General features: G+C 47.8%; 1 pseudogene; it reads left to right on the forward strand.

The window, feature by feature from the left end:
* The first annotated feature begins 934 nt into the window (after nt 1–934).
* LOC141244079 (translation factor GUF1, mitochondrial-like) overlaps nt 935–20,792 on the forward strand; it is a 63,384-nt pseudogene continuing 43,526 nt past the window's right edge.

Here is a 20,792-nt window from a genome sequence, read left to right on the forward strand (position 1 = left end):
CCATTTTTGGGTGCATACAACATTTTTAATCACTTATTGCCGTTCTTGGGGAAGTATGTGTAGAAAAATGGCAACCAACAAAAGAGCAATTCCATTTTTTTTTCTTTTTCAGTGTTACAGGCTATATAATTTTATATTATGATCTGACTTTCACAGACACTACAAACCATACAGATACACACCCATGTGTATTATATATTATATTTTTTAAAATAATTTCTTACATTTTTATTTTTTTTTAGGATTTCATTTTGCGATTGCATGATTGCTTATGGCATATACAGCAATACTAATGTATGGAATTATATAGTGTCAGCAACATTCTCCTATGACTGGGCTTCATAGGCCTCTGCCATTTGGTATTTCTATCGGGAGGCCCCAGGCTGCCATGGTAAACCATCTGCCCCCTGCAATCACGATGTAGGTGGGATTGGAAAAAGTATGAGCACATTGGCCACCAGCATATTTAAATGTCGCTGACCATAATCAATAGCTGCCTTTTAATTCAGAGAAAAAAAAACAGCAGCAATCATAGCTAATTCTCTGCTGCTATATGCAGATGTCGACTGTATAACACAGCCGGCATCTGCATGATATGGAGCGGACTGCGTTTCTGAGCCTGTTCCATACCACGATCTACCATAAAAATATGCATCACAGGTTATGGGGTTAATTCTGAATGGGATCAATTACAGATCTGACCCAATGTGGAATTTAGCTGCCCTCATCTAAGGCTGAAAATTAAATTAACCTTTCGTGGTGCAGTTTCTTTCTGGATCTGACTCTGGCGGAGCTTTTTAAGTAGCACCAGTTTAGCTTCTTCTAACCGCAATTCTTCATTAAGTTGCTTGATCAGTCGTTCTCTTTCTTCAGGGCTGCTCCTCTGTATTAACTGTGGAGAAACAAGGTAAGACGTTCTGAAGAAGAAACCGCAATGGAGAGTTTTAAAATGGGAACCCGACAGGTGACACATGCTGCCCTATACAAGGGCAGCATGTATTAGCCACTGGCTGTATGATCTCAGCCAGGTATGTTTAGCTCTGAAAGGCGTTTCAGAGAAAAAAAAACTACATTAAAAGCCACCAGGAACAATGCCGCGCTGGAGAATAGTCGGACAGGCTGGTGCCTGGTGGCTTCTCCACAACCGCTTCACTGGATTGATAGGTCTCTGCCTATACAAGCTCGCGGAGACACCTGTCAATCCAGGGCAGCGGGCGAGGTGCAACTGGCAGCTCAGTCCCCAGCAGACTTTAAAGTTTCAGAGTTAAACATACAGTTGTGCTCAAAAGTTGACATACCCCGGGAGAATTTTTGCTTTCTTGGCCTTGTTTCAGTGAATATGAATGATAAAAAAAAATTTTCTCCACTCATGGTTATTGGTTGGGTGAAGCCATTTATTGTCAAACTACTGTGTTTTCTCTCTTTTTAAATCTTAATGACAACCAAAAACATCCAAATGACCTTGATCAAAAGTTCACATACTCCAGTTCTTAATACCATGTATTGCCCCCTCTAACATCAATGACAGCTTGAAGTCTTTTGTGGTAGTTGTGGATGAGGTTCTTTATTTTCTCAGAAGGTAAAGCTGCCCATTCTTCTTGGCAAAAAGCCTCCAGTTCCTGTAATTTCCTGGGCTGTCTAGCATGAACTGCGCGCTTGAGATCTCCCCAGAGTGGCTCAATGATATTGAGGTCAGGAGACTGAGATGGCCACTCCAGAACCTTCACTTTGTTCTACTGTAGTCAATGACAGGTCGACTTGGCTTTATGTTTTGGATCATTGTCATGTTGGAACGTCCAAGTACGTCCCATGCGTAGATTCCGGGCTGATGAGTGCAATTTGCCTCCAGTATTTGCTGATTACATGCCACATTCACCTTTCCTTCAACTTTTACCAAGTTTCCTGTGACTTTGTAGCTCACACATCCCCAAAACATCAGCAATCCACCTCTGTGCTTTACAGTAGGAATGGTGTTCCTTTCATCATAGGCCTTGTTGACCTCTCTCCAAATGCAACTGACGCGCCCCTGGGCCTGTGTCGCGCTGCGTTGCGCACGCGGGAGCTTACCCGGAGCCGGATCTTTTGAGGGTTGTAGTCTCGTGGCGGTGATCCGGTCCGTGCCCAGGGAGTCAGACTAAGTGGCGCTGTATTAGCGATAGATGTTGGACGACTACGCCACCCGTTGAGTACAGCTAAGGAGCTGCTGCTGCAGGGCAGACCGCTGAGGCCGGTGGTAGGATTATGCAACGTGATAGTATAACCCCCAACGGGAGGGGTATGGCCTCAGGGCAGCCGACGTGGATGATGGGGGTAGCAGGAACCACTCGGAGACGGTACGGTGTAGTTCAGGGTCTTTACTGGTGACAAAGATAGACCCTCCCGGAGTACTGGCTAGCGATTGGGGCCTGGTCAGTCCTTGAGCAGATGGGATCTCCCCTGGCCAGGCGGAGTTGTAGGCCTCCCAAACTAACGATACTCTTCTGGCTACCTTGCTAGAGGCGGGTATAAGTAGCCCACGTCCCTGAGTGTACCGTGTGGTGCTCACTCGTATGGCCGGTGACTCGGGGCCTTCTAGTAGCTTCCGCTCCACGACGGCGGTGCTGGTCCCACGCGTGTGACCGTGCCTTCGGGTTTCTGGGCCAGAGGACCTGCAATCCCCTGCCGGTCGGTTTCTGCTGTTGGATAGGAGTTAGTCCCCACAGCCTCGGACTCCGGGTCCGGTGATAACTTCTCAGTCAGGGCGAGCTCTGCAGCTGCCAGCCCCTGACTCCTTGTAGCACTGCTCCCACAGAGCTCCTGATGTTCTTTTCCTATATCTGCTTCTCTGTCTCTACTTCTTCTCTACTCACTAACCCTGCCTCAGCCCCAGGTTTATATAGGGGAAGTTCTTCCCCTCCCAGGACTGGGCAGGAGGTGTGGCATGCATAGGATTCCTGACCAAGAGACCTCCCACCTGCTCTCAGACATAACATTGCTGTTACTGTGGAAACCAGACCCCTGGGGTGCCACATTCCCCCCTAGTGAAATTTAGTACTCCGGGACTAAACATATTTTTAAACATAACAAGGTATAAACAATAACAGTACAATAAGAAAAACATATAAAGATGGTCACGGCGTGTCCGCAACCGGGTGCAGTTTTTGAAGAAAAGCAAGGTGTCCATTTCACCAAAACAGGGAGACGTAACCAGGTAGGGGTCTGTCCTGCCCCGAGTCCTTAACAGTCTTTAGTCCATTCCTAGGTTACGCTCCAACCATGTACAAGGATTCCCGGTAAATCCACCAAGGACTCCTATAAATAACTAGAAACACATAATTATACACAAGCAACAAGAAAAACAGGTAACCACAAATAAAACAATTTATACACTTCAAATCCTCCAACGTGCGGGTAACTGGCCTCTAGTGGCCCTAGTGGACCTACGGAGCTGACTGTCTAGCCCTGAACTACAGGGTGTAGGAGCTGTCAAGGGTAAACTGGGCAGCTGTCTACCGGCTCTTTGGCTCACTAGGGGTACGGCAGGCTCACTATAAGCAGAGGGTTGATCCTCCTGTTCTGCTTGTGTGGAGTCTTCTGCCTCCTGGACCGGCTGCTCTTCCAGCTCTACCTGTTGCTCCGTAGGCACTTGGGATGCTGGTTGGAGGAACGTGAGGACGGGTACCACAACTGCACCATTGACTTGAGTCCAGGACCGATGGAAGTCTCCGAGCACAGTACTAACCATATCTTCCCTTTCCTCTACGGGTCGATGGTCTTCTTGTTCCTCTTCAGGGTTCCGTAGCTGTTCAGGACACTTCTTCAGGTGATCCCGGGATACAATGGCTATGGTCTCCCCTCCGTCTTTACTGATGGTACAGACTTTCGGGTTCTCGTGGCTTGAGGGCAGTACGGTGTACGGGTCCTTCTCCCACTGGTCGTCCAACTTGTGGAGCCGTCTTTTCCTCTTCAAGACCTGCTCTCCGGGTACCAGGGGAACAGCGGGAGCATACTGGTTGTAAGTTTTCTCTTGTCTTTCCCTAGCCTGACAGAGACTTCGCTCCACGCTCTCCTGTACTTTCCGGTACTGCTGCTGCCTCTCTGTGTCCCAGTCTGCTTCTGGTGAAGTGTCCTCGGGTGTCAGGACTCCCATTTCCAGGTCAACAGGTAACTTACCAGGTCTCGCCCTCATTAGGTAAGCCGGGGTACAGTTGGTGGAACCTACCGGGATGTGGTTGTATAGGTCCACCAGATCGGGCAGCTTCTCAGGCCACAGACTGCGTTCTTCCAGGGGCAACGTTTTCAGGAGATCCATTACCACCTGGTTCATTTTCTCACAAAGTCCATTAGTTTGCGGATGATAGGGTGTCGTCCTTATCTTCCGGCAGCCATACAGATTGCAGAATTCCTGGAAGACCTCCGCTTCAAAGGCAGGTCCCTGGTCCGTCAGCACTTGGTCCGGGTACCCGTGTGGACGGCAGAAGTGCTGCTGGAAGGCTCTAGCTGCTGTTTGAGCCGTTAAGTCCTTAACGGGGACGACAACCAAGAACCGGGAGTAATGATCCACAATGGTTATCGCGTAGACGTAGCCACTTCTGCTTGGGGTCAGTTTTACATGATCCAAGGCTACCAGTTCCAACGGCTGCCGGGTGACGATGGACTGCAGGGGAGTCTTCTGGCTGGCACGGTCCTTCCTTCTTAGGTTGCACGGGCCACAGTCTCTGCACCACCTCTCGATGGTTCCCCTCATGCCTACCCAGTGGAACCGCCCACGCAGCAGGAACTCCAGCTTCTTCCATCCGAAGTGTCCAGCCCCGTCGTGGTATGCTTCCATCACCATGGCTGCGTCTCTCCGTGGCACCACTACTTGCCAGATTAGTTCATGCGTCCGGGAGTTAACCATTCTGCGGCACAACTTCCCCTTGTAAAGGAACAGTCGACTCTTCTCAGCCCACAGTTGCTTGGCTTCCTCCGGAGCGTCTGGGTCAAGGCGAGCCTCTGGCCGAGTCAGCATCTCCTTCACCAGCCGGACGGCAGGGTCACTGTCTTGCGTTTCCTCCCAGTTGTAGTGAGGCAAGGGGTTAAACGTAGCGGCTTGCTTACTCCTTAAAGGATGGGAATACTGGATAGTCCCATGACGGTGGAACGCGGGGAGTTCGACTTCTTCCAGTCCCTCTGGATCTTCTCCTACGTCCGGTAGGTTTGGCATCCTGGACAGGGCGTCCGCGTTGGTATTGGAGCGTCCTGCCCGGTATTTGATTGTGAACTCGTAGTTGGACAGACGGGCCATCCATCTCTGCTCTAGGGCACCGAGTCTTGCCGTGTCCAGGTGTGTCAACGGGTTGTTATCCGTGTACACGGTGAACCGGGAAGAAGCGAGGTAGTGCTTAAAGCGTTCGGTGACTGCCCACACCACTGCCAGGAACTCTAGCTTAAATGAGCTGTAATTCTCAGGGTTTCTTTCGGTGGGTCGCAGTTTTCGGCTGGCGTAAGCGATTACTCGTTCTTTCCCCTGCTGGATCTGGGACAGTACGGCTCCTAGCCCGATGTTACTTGCGTCGGTGTAGAGGATAAAGGGCTGGCTGTAATCAGGGTACGCCAGGATTTCATCCCCCGTGAGGGCCATCTTCAGCTGGCGGAAGGACTCTTCTTTTAACTTCTCCCATCTGAAGGGTGGCTTCTGGTTCTTGGCCTTCCGGGACTGACCTATCAGGAGGTCCTGCATAGGAGCTGCCTTTTTGGTGAAACCGGGGATGAATCTGCGGTAATAGCCTACCAACCCGAGGAACTGCCGCACTTCCTTTACACTGGAGGGACTTGGCCATTCCTTAATTGCGGTGATCTTATCAGGGTCGGGAGCCACTCCATCAGCGCTCACCACGTGTCCCAGGTACTGCACCTTTGGTTTCAGGAGGTGACACTTGGAGGGTTTCACCTTTAGGCCGTAGCTTGCCAGAGCTTCGAACACTTCCGCCAGGTGTTTCAGGTGGTCCTCATACGTCTTGGAATATACGATGACATCGTCCAGGTACAACAGGACCGTCTCGAAGTTTCTGTGGCCCAGACAGCACTCCATTAATCGTTGGAAGGTTCCTGGTGCATTGCAGAGTCCGAACGGCATGCAGGTAAACTCGCTAAGTCCCATCGGGGTGGTGAATGCGGTCTTCTCCCGGTCCGCCTCTGCTACAGGAACCTGCCAGTACCCACTAGTGAGATCCAAGGTAGAGAAGAAGTTAGCAGATCTTAAAGCAGCCAAAGACTCCTCTATCCTTGGTAAGGGGTACGCATCCTTGTGTGTGATACGGTTGATTTTCCGGTAATCTACACACATCCTCATGGTGTTGTCTTTCTTTTTGACTAAGACTAGTGGAGCTGCCCAGGGGCTACAGCTATCCCTGATTACCCCAGCCTCCTTCATGTCTCTAAGCATCCCCTTGGCGTGTTGGTAGTATGCAGGGGGTACGGGTCGATACCTCTCTTTTATGGGAGGATGGTCTCCCGTGGGGATGCGGTGTTCTACCCCCTTGACTCGCCCGAAGTCTAACGGGTGTTTACTAAACACTCTCTCGTACTCTTGAACCACCCGATAGACTCCCTGTTTCTGGTGTGAGGGAGTGGAGTCAGTACCCAAATGTAGTTGCTGACACCAGTCCTCCATTGTTTTCTGAGAGCCGTTACCTTCCTCCGGGGAAGATGGAGGCAAGGGTTCTACGGACTGTATGGAATCTTGATTGATGGTATACAATTTGGCTAGCGTGGCATACCGGGGCAGGTACACTTCCCTCTTCCCGATATTTATTATGCGAACGGGCACCCTCCCATGGCGTACATTGACCACCCCCCCGTGCTGTCAAAATGGTGGGCCTACTGTCTGAGTAAACTGGTTCTACCATTGCCTGGTAATCTCTACCTCTCAGACCAATAGCTGCCCGGCACCAAATCATCATTTCACTTTTCGGGGGCATGGCAATAGGGAAAGGGTCACACATTCGCACGCTACCAATCTCACCACCGGAGAGTTCTAGCTGTTGCCGTCGCATCAGTGCCCGGATCTCTTTCTGGAGCACTCGCTGCTGGCCGGAGCTGGCGTTCTTGGCAACCTGCTGTAAAAGGAAAATCACCTCTGCAAGACAATTTTCAATTACATTAGTTCCTAGAGTTATCTTTGGGTGACTCTCGTGTTTGTCAATGTCTACAATGATCAGTCCCTGTGCTGCCAGTTCGACTCTACCGATTTTAATGGTCACCTCTTTAAATCCAATCTGTGGCACGGGCTGACCATTGCTGGCGATGATACTCAAGTCGTCGTCAGGGTAGCGGGTGATATCCGAGTCATTCCAGTACTGCTTGAAGAGCACGTACGGGATGGTGGTGACCTGTGACCCGGTGTCCAGTAGGGCACTCATAGGAATGCCATCCAGTACCACGGGTAAGACTGGACGTCCTCCCACATATTTGTCGCGCCAGTTCGATGGGCCTGGTGATCTTTTTCCTGGGGGTTGGCCCTCTACCCCAGGTTGTGCCAGTTTAAAGGACAGTACCTTGCCATATGTCCGGGTTGATTGCAGCGGCGGCAGATGGGTCGTCCGTCCTCGTTGTATCGGTCGCTGGGTCTTCCTCTGGCCGGTGGGGTCCTCCTTGGTCGACGCCACGGGATGTCCTCCGGTCCGGATGCCAGCTGGATCTTCCCTGGAGTGGAAACCTGTAAAGACTGCACAGTTCGGGTTAGCGCAGCAACGCTTTTAGCTAGCTCTTGGACCTGATGGTGCAGGTCTGGAGCCGGGTCATTGTTCAAAGCCTGCGCATCAGCTCCCACAGGCCCTGCCGACAAGGGCGCCGCCTCCTGGTGGTAAGTGGTAGTGGGGCGTCTGGGGGTCACAACGCCACCTGGTGCCGGTTCTCGAAGCACCCGGATGGCTCTGTCCTTGAACTGTGCAAATCCCAGATGAGGGTCCTGTAAGGCCATTGCCCGCAACTGGGTTCGGTGGGCATTGCAATATAAACCCTCTATAAATTGTTCAGTCAACAGCCTGTCCTCGTCTCCCACGCCGTCAGGGTCGGTCTGCTTAATGGCTCTCAGGGCCTCTTGTAGGTTCAGGGCATAGTCCCTTATACTCTCATGTGCCCGCTGTTTGCACCCGTAGAATCTAAGCTTGATCTCGGCTGAGGTGCGGGTATCAAAGGTGTCCCTCAGCCGGGTTAGTATCCCTGCGACAGTCCTCCCCCCAGGTGGCCAGGACTTTACCTCCCTTTGGGCTGCCCCGGTTAATTGGGCCACCAGGATGCTCACTTTTTGCTCCTCTGTGAGGGGGTACACCTGGAAGAGGCTATCCAGCTTTTCTCTAAAGTCATGCAGGGTATGTGACTCCCCTGAGTACTGGGGTAGCCAGGCTGCCCCCGGGATATAGGGCATGGTGAAAGGCATGACCGCAACAGCGGTGGCGCTGGCGGGGGTTGAAGCGGTGAAGCTCTCCTCCGTATCCGGCATCCTTCTCCCCCCTAGTGGACCGTGGCCTACCTTGCGATGATCCTCTTCCGTAGGCCGCGGCTCCGCAGTGGATCGTCAGGGTTGAGGACCTTCCGTCGCGCTCCTGTGACGTCGGCATCTGCTGGGCTCCTTCCAGGACCTTACGCAACGTCCGGACGTGAGGCGGGGCTTCAGTTCTCGCGCGCTTTCGGAGTCCACGCCCCTCTTCTTCCCGCGCGGCGTCCTCAAGATGGCGTCCAATGGCGGGAAAACTCCACGTATGGCGGGAAGAAGGCTGAAGATGGCGCCGGATGGCGGGAAAACTCCACCGATGGCGGGAAGGAAGCGGAAGATGGCGCCGGATGGCGGGAATCTTCACCACAGGTAAGTTTGAACAGTCTTTTTCAGGCACGCAGTACCCGGTGGTTGCGGGCATGAAATCCTGCCGACTACGCCAAAAGTTGACGCGCCCCTGGGCCTGTGTCGCACTGCGTTGCGCACGCGGGAGCTTACCCGGAGCCGGATCTTTTGAGGGTTGTAGTCTCGTGGCGGTGATCCGGTCCGTGCCCAGGGAGTCAGACTAAGTGGCGCTGTATTAGCGGTAGATGTTGGACGACTACGCCACCCGTTGAGTACAGCTAAGGAGCTGCTGCTGCAGGGCAGACCGCTGAGGCCGGTGGTAGGATTATGCAGCGTGATAGTATAACCCCCAACGGGAGGGGTATGGCCTCAGGGCAGCCGACGTGGATGATGGGGGTAGCAGGAACCACTCGGAGACGGTACGGTGTAGTTCAGGGTCTTTACTGGTGACAAAGATAGACCCTCCCGGAGTACTGGCTAGCGATTGGGGCCTGGTCAGTCCTTGAGCAGATGGGATCTCCCCTGGCCAGGCGGAGTTGTAGGCCTCCCAAACTAACGATACTCTTCTGGCTACCTTGCTAGAGGCGGGTATAAGTAGCCCACGTCCCTGAGTGTACCGTGTGGTGCTCACCCGTATGGCCGGTGACTCGGGGCCTTCTAGTAGCTTCCGCTCCACGACGGCGGTGCTGGTCCCACGCGTGTGACCGTGCCTTCGGGTTTCTGGGCCAGAGGACCTGCAATCCCCTGCCGGTCGGTTTCTGCTGTTGGATAGGAGTTAGTCCCCACAGCCTCGGACTCCGGGTCCGGTGATAACTTCTCAGTCAGGGCGAGCTCTGCAGCTGCCAGCCCCTGACTCCTTGTAGCACTGCTCCCACAGAGCTCCTGATGTTCTTTTCCTATATCTGCTTCTCTGTCTCTACTTCTTCTCTACTCACTAACCCTGCCTCAGCCCAGGTTTATATAGGGGAAGTTCTTCCCCTCCCAGGACTGGGCAGGAGGTGTGGCATACATAGGATTCCTGACCAAGAGACCTCCCACCTGCTCTCAGACATAACATTGCTGTTACTGTGGAAACCAGACCCCTGGGGTGCCACACAACGTTTATGGTTGTGGCCAAAAAGTTCAGTTTTGGTCTCATCACTCCAAATTACCTTGTTCCAGAAGTTTTGAGGCTTGTCTCTGTGCTGTTTGGCGTATTGTAGGTGAGATACTTTGTGGCATTTGCGCAGTAATGGCTTTCTTTTGGTAATGCAGCCCATTCTTCTTCAAGTGCCTCCTTATTGTGCATCTTGAAACCACCACACCGTGAGTTTTCAGAGATTCCTGAATTTCAGCTGATGTTATTTGTGGGTTTTTCTTTGCATCCCGAAAAATTTTCCAGGCAGTTGTGGCCGAAATTTTTGTTGGTCTACCTGTCCGTGGTTTGGTTTTTACAGAGCCCCTTATTTTCCATTTGTTAATCACAGTTTGAACGCTGCTGACTGGCATTATCAATTCCTTGGATATTTTTTTGTACCATTTCCTGTGTTATACAGTTCAACTACCTTTTCCCATAGATCCGTTGACAATTCTTTTGCTTTTCCCCATGACTCAAAATCCAGAAACGTCAGTGGCTGGATTAAGGATGCAAGAGTCTGTCTGGATCCCAGAAACTCACTCAGCTTTTATGCACACACACTGATTACAAGCAAACAGGTCACAGGTGAGGATGTTACCTTTAGTAGCCATTCAAACCCATGTGTGTCAAATTCTGTGCATGTTATCAGGCCAAAATCACCAGGGTATGTGAACTTTTGATCAGGGTCATTAGGATGTTTTTGGTTGTCATTAAGAGAAAACGCAGTAGTTTGACAATAAATGGCTTCACCCAACCAATAACCATGAGTGGAGAAAAGTTTTTTTTTGTTATCATTCATATTCTCTGAAACAAGGCCAAGAAAGCAAAAATTCTGCCGGTGTATGTAAACTTTTGAGCACAACTGTATATGGCTGAAATAATACAGTCGGCCTCTGATACAGGCTGCTCGATACATGAACAGAATGCATCAGCTGTCACGTTCCCTTTAAAGAAACAGGAGCCAGAATCATGTGGTGTATAATTATTTATTAATATATGTTAGGAGAGTAGACAGGTCCCTCCACAAAAAACAAAAAAAAAAAGTAGCATAAATTGCATGAAATCACCACCAACAAACAAGGCCCAAACCATTTACAAGCATCTCAAGTACTTTTACTTAAAGAGAATCTGTCAGCAGGTTTTTGCTATGTAATCAGAGCTGCATGATGTAGAGACAAAGACCCTGATTCCAGGTGTGTCATTTACTGGATTGCTTGGTGCAGTTTTGATAGAATCCCTTTTTTCTCTGCTTTACATGTAGCAGTGCTCAGAATGCTGAGCTAAACAACACCTGCAAACCCCGATTGGCAGTTTCCTGTATACACTATACATTGTCAACAAACGGCCAATCAGTGGTGAGGGTGTGTTTACACAGATTAGCTGGACTGGTTTATGTCCGGCAGTGATAATCTCCTGCTGATAAAACACTGATTGTATTGAAACTTATTAGCGCACAGCCTAATAAGCAACACATCCAAGAATCAGGGTATCTGCTCCCATCATGCTGCTCTCAGATTAAAAAGCAAGAACCTGCAAACTGATTCCCTTTAAAAGGTACTCTTTTACCATAAAATGAATGTTTAAACCAAGTAAAAGGCACTCTGTGCTCCACGGTAGGGACAATAATTTAAATACACTTTCCCACCTGCTTGGATTTTCTCTCTTTCTGTCCTTCTCTGGTTCTATGAAGCCAGAGCTGTCAAAGAAGAGGAAGGGTGGAGATAGATGAAAAACAAGCAGGTGGGAAGGTGCATTTAAAGGATTGGCCTTCGTCATGATGCCCCTAGTGGCGGGACTTTGTCAGCACAGGATGACTGTTCAAACGAAGTCCATTTAAGGGTATGTGCGCACGATCAGGATTTGAAGCAGAAATTTCTTGAGCATTTCTGCATCTCCTTGGCAGGAAAAACGCTGGGTGTTTTTGGTGCGTTTTTGAATGCGTTTTTTAAAGCGTTTTTTGTACATCAATGAATGCTTTTTGGAGCTAAATAAAGTTATATGGTGGGACATTGCTTAAACCTTAGATTACCATCAGAACTGTGGTGAGAATATTGGTTCATTTGAATGATTAAAGAATGTGTCTGTTGTAATTCAGATAAAGTGTTTACTCTGTGTCTGCTTGTGTATTTAAACTCTTTAATTAGGTTTGGTCATGAAAAGGTCTGATTGACACCTTGTCATAACCAAACAAAAGAGCAAGGTGTCAACTAGTCCCATTCACCCAATCTACATTAGCATTTCTAATCATGTAATTTATGCGGCTGCTGTGAGCTGGTATTTTTAGCCTGGGAAGGTACCATTTGCAAACATTTTCCCTGGCCATAATTAACATCTCACAGCTGGTTCGTTAGTCACTACTTCCCCATGAAGAGCAACAAATAGCACTTTGGACACAGCTTATTTTTGTTGTTGGTAAATGTGAATCCACCGCATATGACACTTCAATCAGTCAAAATCTGCAGCGGAGACTAGCGTGTCGGCTACAGAAATTGATGTGCTGTGGGCGAGTTTGGGTACGTGGCAACGGTCAGGAGCCACTGCAGGTTTGACGCTGCGTGGTTATACGGCGTCAAGCCCGCAGTGTCCAGATGTTACAGTATAGTGGATGGAATCTCTAGAAATCCCATGTCCACTATGAATGCATCTGAGGCTGTGGATTACCCGTGGACACTGACATGCAGCACGTCTTTCTGGACCGCAGCATGTCAAATTCTCTTGTGGAGTCGCTAGTCTCCGAAACAGAAATTTGACAACTAGAAAGTATAGAATGCGGTAAATCCGCATTGTTCAGTGAACACATGTGGATTTACCTGCGTTCAATAGAATGCAAAGTTTTGGATGCAGCAAAAAAATATGAGTCCAAAGCGCTGCTACATCTGGATCGTGGGCACAGAGCCAAAATTAAAAAAAAAAAAAAAAAAAAGGCGTGTGCTCTCACGTCAATTTTATAACCAGCAGAGGGTAAGCCGACTGCTGGGGACTGATATTAGTAGCCAGGGAAGGGGCCATTAGCCAACAATGTTTACTGGCTATTAATATCAGCCCGCAGCTGTTTGTTTAGCCTTTACTGACTAAATTACAGGGGGACCCCAGAAAAAAATTGACGTGGGGTCCCCCTATAAAATCTAACCAGCAAAGGCTAAACTAGACAGCTGCGGGCTGATATTAATAGCCAGAGAAGGGGCCATGGATACTAGCCCCCTTCGTGGCTATTAATATCACCCCTCAGTAGTCCCAGAATTGGTGTCGCTGTACAGGGGAGTATAGAGGTTTATTTATTTTTTCTTTGATTTTTTACAGTGGGCACGTGGGCTGGGGAAGCAGACCACTGTTCCTCCCATCCACTCCGCTCTCGTTATCAGCGAGAGCGGCGATCGGATGAGAGGAGTTGTAGTCCTCCTCTCCCGACCCGGGTACCACCCGTAGCGCATTTCCAGCGCGAATTTGCGCCCATTGACTTACATTGAAACGCAGCATATTCGCATGTATAGATATTATACCTGCGGGTTTGCTGCGATTCAATGCAAGTCAATGGGCGCGAATTCGCGACGGAAACACCCAAACAACGATCATGCTGAGGTTTTTACTGCAATGTGAATCCGTAGAGGAAATTTCCGCATCATGTGCACAGCACATCCAGATTCACATTGCTATATCTGGCAGACCTATTAAGCATCAAAAATGCATGGTGTGAACTTAACCTAAAAGGGAACCTGTCAGCAAGAAACACATTGTTTACCTGCCATATAGGGAAAACAGATGGTAAATACGGTGTTAAAAAGGAATCTATCAACAGGTTATTGCTATATAATCTGATAGCAGAATGGTATAGGAACATAGACCCAGATTCCAGCAATGTGTCACTTACAGGGCTGCTGGTTTTATAAAAATCAGTTTTCTCTGCTGCAGATTTAGCATTGCTCAAAATGCTAAGCTCTGTAAAACCCTGTCCACACCACTGATTGGCAGCAAACTGTCAGTCAGTAGTGGGGGCAGGGTTACACAGAGCAATTGACTAGGAGGCATGAGGCAGCAGTCCTATAGTGATACTTTCCTGATTTTATTAACACACCACACAAGTGACATTGTGGAATCCGGGTCTTAGCCCCTACGTCATGTTGCTCTCAAATTACATAAGAAAACCTGCTGACAGATTCCCTTTAAATATATACCTTTTTAACTGGAAGTGCAACTTCAGAGAGAAAATTAAGTTATGTTCTCTCTGCAGCCGCTTGCTTCCAGCCTTCGAGGCGGCGCTGGAATGTGAACAGTTAGTGAGCGCACTGTAGTCACTGCTCCTGCTCACACGCTACAGAACAGTAGATCAGTCAAGGGGTATGGGGGAGTGATTACAGTGTGATCACTGTGTACTGAGCACTGACTTTACAGCCCTTATGATAGGAAGTGAGCTGTTTCAAGGAGAATAGATATTTCATTTTCTCCCTGCAACAGCACTTGCAATTACACTGCTACAGGTATTAAAAAAAACAAAACCAATACCTGTAGATTATCACTATGGCTGTAGGTAAATACATTTTGTTATATTAGTTAAACAAGCTCCCTTTAAATCCACTTGTATTTTTATCTATAATGTTGAAGATTTCCTGTCATTAGGTGAAAAGTAAACAGTTTTTGCTCTAATTTTATTCCCACTGCTCCCCTGAAGTATTCAGGGTTTTGTTTTTAATCCGTAGTACGGTTGCAAAGAAATAGGCTTTTATTTTATTTACGGTCTTTACAAGGGGTGTTTCTCACACGATTTTCAGGGACTTGCTTTAGCTTGCTTTGCATAATTCACTCAGCAGCGCCCCCCTTGTAAAGATGATAAAATCAGTACTAAATAATAAGCAGCATCTCTCTGGAACCACATAGCGCTTTTTAAAATAAAAATGCAATGAACCCGGAATCAAATCAGAGCAAAAATTGGAAACTTTGGTGACAGGTCCTCTTTAAGCTACAGTGAATTAAAAACTATGATCCCATATCAAAATAATTACATAAAAGCAAGAGTAGTGGAAACTGGAGAATATAAAATGTTCTTACCAAAAAAGTTTCAGAATTGAGCTCCTGTGCCTTTGTTAAGCCATTCATCCGTGGACTTGAGGGTTCATTATCAGACAAAACTATAGCATCTGGAGAGGGAACACTCTTTTATCTCTTCACTTCACTAAGATTAAGAAAATAACTAAACATTAGCATTTCCACCCAAAAACATTTAAAGTGATGATTCAGCATTGGCATCATAAGCTGCACTTTTAGGCAGTGAAACTTATTCCCTTTGCAATACATACAGTGTGAGCACAAGGGTCTGGAGTCTCAAACTGCTGAATTACCGGTTAAAGCAATAACAGATTCTATCAAATATCACGTAGGCAACGTTCACTTATACAGTGCTCTATGATGAGCACTACATCAAGGTCTTCATCTAAAGTACGGTCTACAACGCTTCTGTGTCCACCTAAATAAAGACGGACCCCGCCACCACTGGAGAGGAGGCCAAAGAGTAAAATGTGACTTCATCTGCTCAATTATCCTGAAGGTTTCTGCTAGGGTTTCATGTTATTGTAACCAATATAATCAGCTCTATTCTATTTATTTTTATACCGTTATACACATACATTTGTAGATGATCCTAAAGCTTTTCAGAGCTAAAGGTGTACAACCTGTATAGAGTCCAATAAAATTCCTGACCCCCATGAGTGCTAATCTCATTGAAAGAGAATGCAGAGTCAAATTCTCCCCAGCCTGGAGTGGCTGGAAAAAGATAATAGTTTATATTAAAAACAACAAAAAAAAAAATGGTGTCACCATTTATTGAGGTCCATAACTTAAATTTTCCTGTCAATGGAGTAGTGTGTTCGCACCTGTGCACATTTTTTATTGATATATGACATTTTGATCATTTTTAGTGTGGTGTGGAGGGGGGAGTGCAACGATCTGAAAAATGCAAATTCTGGGGCTTTGTTTTTTCATTTAGTTGTTTATTTGGGTATGGGATAGATATTTGGTAATGCCGCATGGTTACTCGTCCACACAATAAATATATATAAGTTTTGCTTTGTGCACTTCTACCAGTTACACTTGGGGAAGAGAGGTTAGGGGGGCAGGTGATTTCAAAACTAACATACACTGCTCAAAAAAATAAAGGGAACACTAAAATACCACATCATAGATATCACTGAATGAAATATTCCAGTTGCAAATCTTTATTCATTACATAGTGGAATGCGTTGTGAATAATAAAAATAAAAATGCTCAATGTAGATCAAAATTAATATCCCATAGAGGTCTGGATTTGGAATGATACTCAAAATCAAAGTGCAAAATCAAATTACAGGCTGATCCCACTTCAGTGGAAATGTCTCAAGACAAGGAAATGCTGCTCAGTATTGTGTGTGGCCTCCACGTGCCTGTATGACCTCCCTACAATGCCTGGGCATGCTCCTGATGAGACGGCAGATGTTCTCCTGAGCTATCTCCTCCCAGACCTGGATTAAAGCATCAGTCAACTCCTGTGGTGCAACATGGCGTTGGTGGATGGAACGAGACATGATGTCCCCAGATGATCTCGATTGGATTCAGGTCTGGGGAACAGCCAGGCCAGTCCAAAGCATAAATGCCTTCATCATGCAGGAACCGCTGACACTCCAGTCACATGAGGTCTGGCATTGTTCTGCATCAGAAGGAACTCAGGGCCCACTACACCTGCATATTGTCTCACAATGGGTCTGAGGATCTCATCCCAGTACCTAATCGCAGTCAGACTACCTCTGGCTAGCACATGTAGGGCTGTGCGGCCCTCCAAAGAAATGCCACCCCACACCATTACTCACCCACCGCCAAACCAGTCATGCTGAAGGATGTTGCAGGCAGAGGAATGTTCTCCACGGCATCTCCAGACTGTCTCACGTGCTCAGTGTGAACCTGCTCTCATCCGTTAAGAGCACAGGGCGCCAATGCTGAATCTGCCAATCTTGGTGTTTTCTGGCAAATGCCAATCACCCTGCACAGTATTGGGCTGTAAGCACCCATTTGTGGATGTCGGGCCCTCATACAACCCTCATGGAGTCTGTTCCTGACAGTTTGAGCAGACTCATGGATGTTAGTGGCCTTCTCTAGGTCATTTTGCAGGGCTCTGGCACAGCTACTTCTTGCACAAAGTTTCTGCTGCTGGGTTGTTGCCCTCCTACGGCCCCCTCCACATCTCCTGGGGTCTGCTCCGTGCTCTGGACACGGTGCTGACAGACACAGAAACGGTCTGTGGTCACCACCTGCAGAACCACTCCTTTAAAGGGATTGTCCTGCTAATTGCCTATCATTTCTACTTGTTGTCTGTTCCATTTGTACAACAGCAGGAGAAATTGATTAACAATCAGTGTTGCTTCATAACTGGACAGGTAGATTTCACAGAAGTATGATTGACTTGGAGTTACATTGTGTTGTTTAAGTTTTCCTTTATTTTTTGAGCAGTGCATATACATATATTTAAAAGTGTTTTCTTATTGCATGTTTTACTAGTCCAGGATCTTGAAATCGGCAATCTCTTGATCACTTAGGATTTTCACAATAGAAAAAAAAATAAAATACACTGATGTGTGAAACCGGCCTTTACTCAGGTGCCCGCTATGTAATGTAGCATGTGAGCCCACTTCATATAGTGATAGCACCTTCGCTAAGGGGTTAAATCACATCTAATACTCTACAGATAATAAATCAATAGGTCCAAAATCAATATGGTCATAAATAATCTATAAATCAAAAGAATGACACCCCTCTCCTAATCATAAGGGGGGCAATCAAACCAAGACCACAACCATTATCATTAAAATAAATATTTATTAATACAGAAAATTCATTTGTAAACAACGTTTAAAAAATATATATATGCAGTACCTCAAAAGTGAGGGATAGCGGATAGCACTGCCCAATAGCCACTGTATACTCAGAAAATCAAATTATGTCTAATTTGGAGAAGTTCAATATTGTAAAAAATGGTCTCAACCAGAAATCCATAATACAATAATCCAATAATTAGTACATAAAAAAGAAAACAAAATCACATATAAGGTAAAGAAATAATTATCAAACTCATAACAGGATCTGTGTCTTGGATAAAGTAAAGTGCCATGTGTGTGTGCTGCTAGTATAAAATGGAAAGCAATTCTAAGAATTAAAAAGGCTCTAATAATATGCAGCACACCAGGATAAAGTAACCTATCAAGATCTACCAGTATCCATGAATAATAAAGTGCAGTGTATGAGTGCTGCTAATATAAATTATGGAGCAATTCTCAAAATTAATAAGGCTCTAATAATATACAGCACTCCAAGATTAAGTAATCAAGATCTACCAGTATCCATAATAAGTAAATTGCAGTGTATGCGTGCTGCTATTAATTACCTGAAGTTGTGAAGGAGCTCTGTGTAGGGCATGCACGCGTCCCTCAACCCCAACGCGCGTTTCGTCAACACTTCCTCAGGGGGCATGGAGTAGAAGGAGACTTTCATTACTGTTGCCCCTTACTTCCTCCGTGCTGATAGGAAATGCCATGCTGTTTGCTTGTGTCCTGTGATTACAGCAGCCTGCAACAGTTTTCAAGCGTGCACTCCCCGGCTCAGGCATCAAGCAGTAAATGATAAAATTAAAACGCTACTATCCCTTTGTTAGTCACTTTTTTTATCTCCTTCCCCCTTCTACAAATGCTATAGTCCGTTATTCTAGAACTGCTCTGAAAATGGTTCTCTCTGAAGTGTTGGGATTTGGGTTTAGGGTGGGTTATGGGAATTGAAGTTCAGATACTTTGTTCATGTTTTATACTATGGAATTACTATGCCATGTATGTTATTTGAAAGATGGAAAATTTGTATTTGGAGTTTTTCAATAAAAATTATTTGATTAAAAAAAATTATGAAATTAAAATTCCTCTGTTCTTGAGAAAGAATAGGATTTTTACTAAGAGGTAAATTGCAAGTTCCTTGTGTTACAGGCACTTTACATTTTTGCTAGTTTTGTACGATTATACAACCCCTTTTAAAGGCCAGTGCCAGTTGTACATCTCTCCCTAAACTCTTGTTCAGCACTATATTTTATGCCAGTTTTATTATATGGTTTCTAGATGTTGTCTACCTTTGATAAATAATTAGTATTTATACTTTTGCTTTCAGATAGACTTGAAGAATGCAGATCCGGAGAGGGTGGAGAAACAAATTGAGAAGATGTTTGACATTCCCGCTAGTGACTGTGACGCGCCCCCTGGGCCGCGGTGTACCCGGATCCGGGCCTGTAGACGCTGGGGGTTGTAGTCACCGTGGCGGCGACCCGGTCCATGACCCAGGGCGGTCAAATCAAAGGTAGTCTATGTGTAAAGGTGTTTAATGTCCGACTACGCCACTTGTGGAATGCGGTCAATAGGAACCGCCGCTGCGGAACAGTCCTCTGAAGCTGGTGGTATAGCAGCTAAGGTAGTGTAACTCCCCACAGGAAGAGTGTATCTCCAGGGCAGCGAGTGTAGATGATGGTGGTTATGGTGCAGGTAGTCAGTAATGACACGGAGTCAGATAGTGCAGTCCCAGGGTCTTTACTCGTGGCAATTATACAGGCCCCAACGGGAGTACTGGCTAGTAATAAGGGTCCGGTCGGTCTGGGAGCAAGCATAGAGTCCCCCTGGGCAGGTGGAGTTGTAGGCCTGCCGTTCTCACTATACTCTTTTGGCTATTCTGCTTGAAGCTGTGTTGTAGCCCACGTCCCTGAGTGTAACGTGCTGTGCTCACCCATATGGCTAGCAACTCGGGCCTTGTGGATGTGTGGCACCCCAGGGGTCTGGTTGCCACAGTAATAGAAATATTATGTCTGAGAGCAAGTGGGAGGTTTCTCTGGTCAGGAGCCCTAAGCATGCAACACTGCCCGCCCAGACCTGGGAGGGGAGGAATCTGCCCTTATAAACTGGGTCTGGGGCGGGATTAGGTCAGACAGAGTCTGAGAGTCAGAGTCTGGAAAGGGAGAGTTACAACAGGAGCTCTGTAGGAGCAGGAGCGAGTGCCAGAGGCTGGAAGCTAGATAGCTCGCCTTGGCTGAAGACACTAAACCCGGACACGGAGTCCGAGGCTGTGGGGACATCCAGGTCCAGCAGCAGAATCCAACCGGCAGGGGATTCCATGTCCTCTGGCCATAGAAGCCCGGAGGCACGGTCACAAGCAAGGGACCAGCACTGCCATCGTGAAGCGGAGGCTAACGGAAGGCCCCAAGTCACCGGCCATACGGGTGAGCACCACATGGTATACTCAGGGACGTGGGCTACTTCTACCCGCACACAGCAAGGTAGCCAGGAAAGAGTGCAGAGAGACGGGGAGGACTACAACTCCACCTGGCCAGGGGGAGATCCTGCTAGCTCTCAGACTGACCAGGCCCCTACTGCTAACCAGTACTCCCGGGAGGGTCTGCCTTATACCTTCAGTAAAGACCCTGAACTGCACCACACGTCTCTGTGTTTCATCGCCGCACCAGCACCATCAGCACTGGGACGCTCACACCATCACTCCCATCATCCACACTAGCTGCCCTGAGGCAATACTTCTCCCGTGGGGAGTTATCCCATACTTGGCTGCGCATACAACATCAGCCTCAGCGGTCTGCAGCGCAGCGGCGGTCCCCACTGACCGCAATCCACGGGTGGCGTAGTCGGACATTTGTCACATTACTCAGACTGCCACTGGTTTGACCGCCCTGGGCACGGACCGGGTCACCGCCACGGAGGACTACAACTCCCAGCGATCTGGCTCCGGGTATCCCCTGAACAGCACTGGCCCAGGGGGCGCGTCAGATGCCTCGCTCCTCCGTGGCGGTGCTGGTCCCTCGGTGCTGCTGAGCCTCCG

The sequence above is a fragment of the Phyllobates terribilis genome, unplaced genomic scaffold (genome assembly GCF_046119375.1).
Source record: "Phyllobates terribilis strain yellow unplaced genomic scaffold, ASM4611937v1 Scaffold_1336__1_contigs__length_319888, whole genome shotgun sequence".
In the NCBI taxonomy this organism is placed as follows: domain Eukaryota; kingdom Metazoa; phylum Chordata; class Amphibia; order Anura; family Dendrobatidae; genus Phyllobates; species Phyllobates terribilis.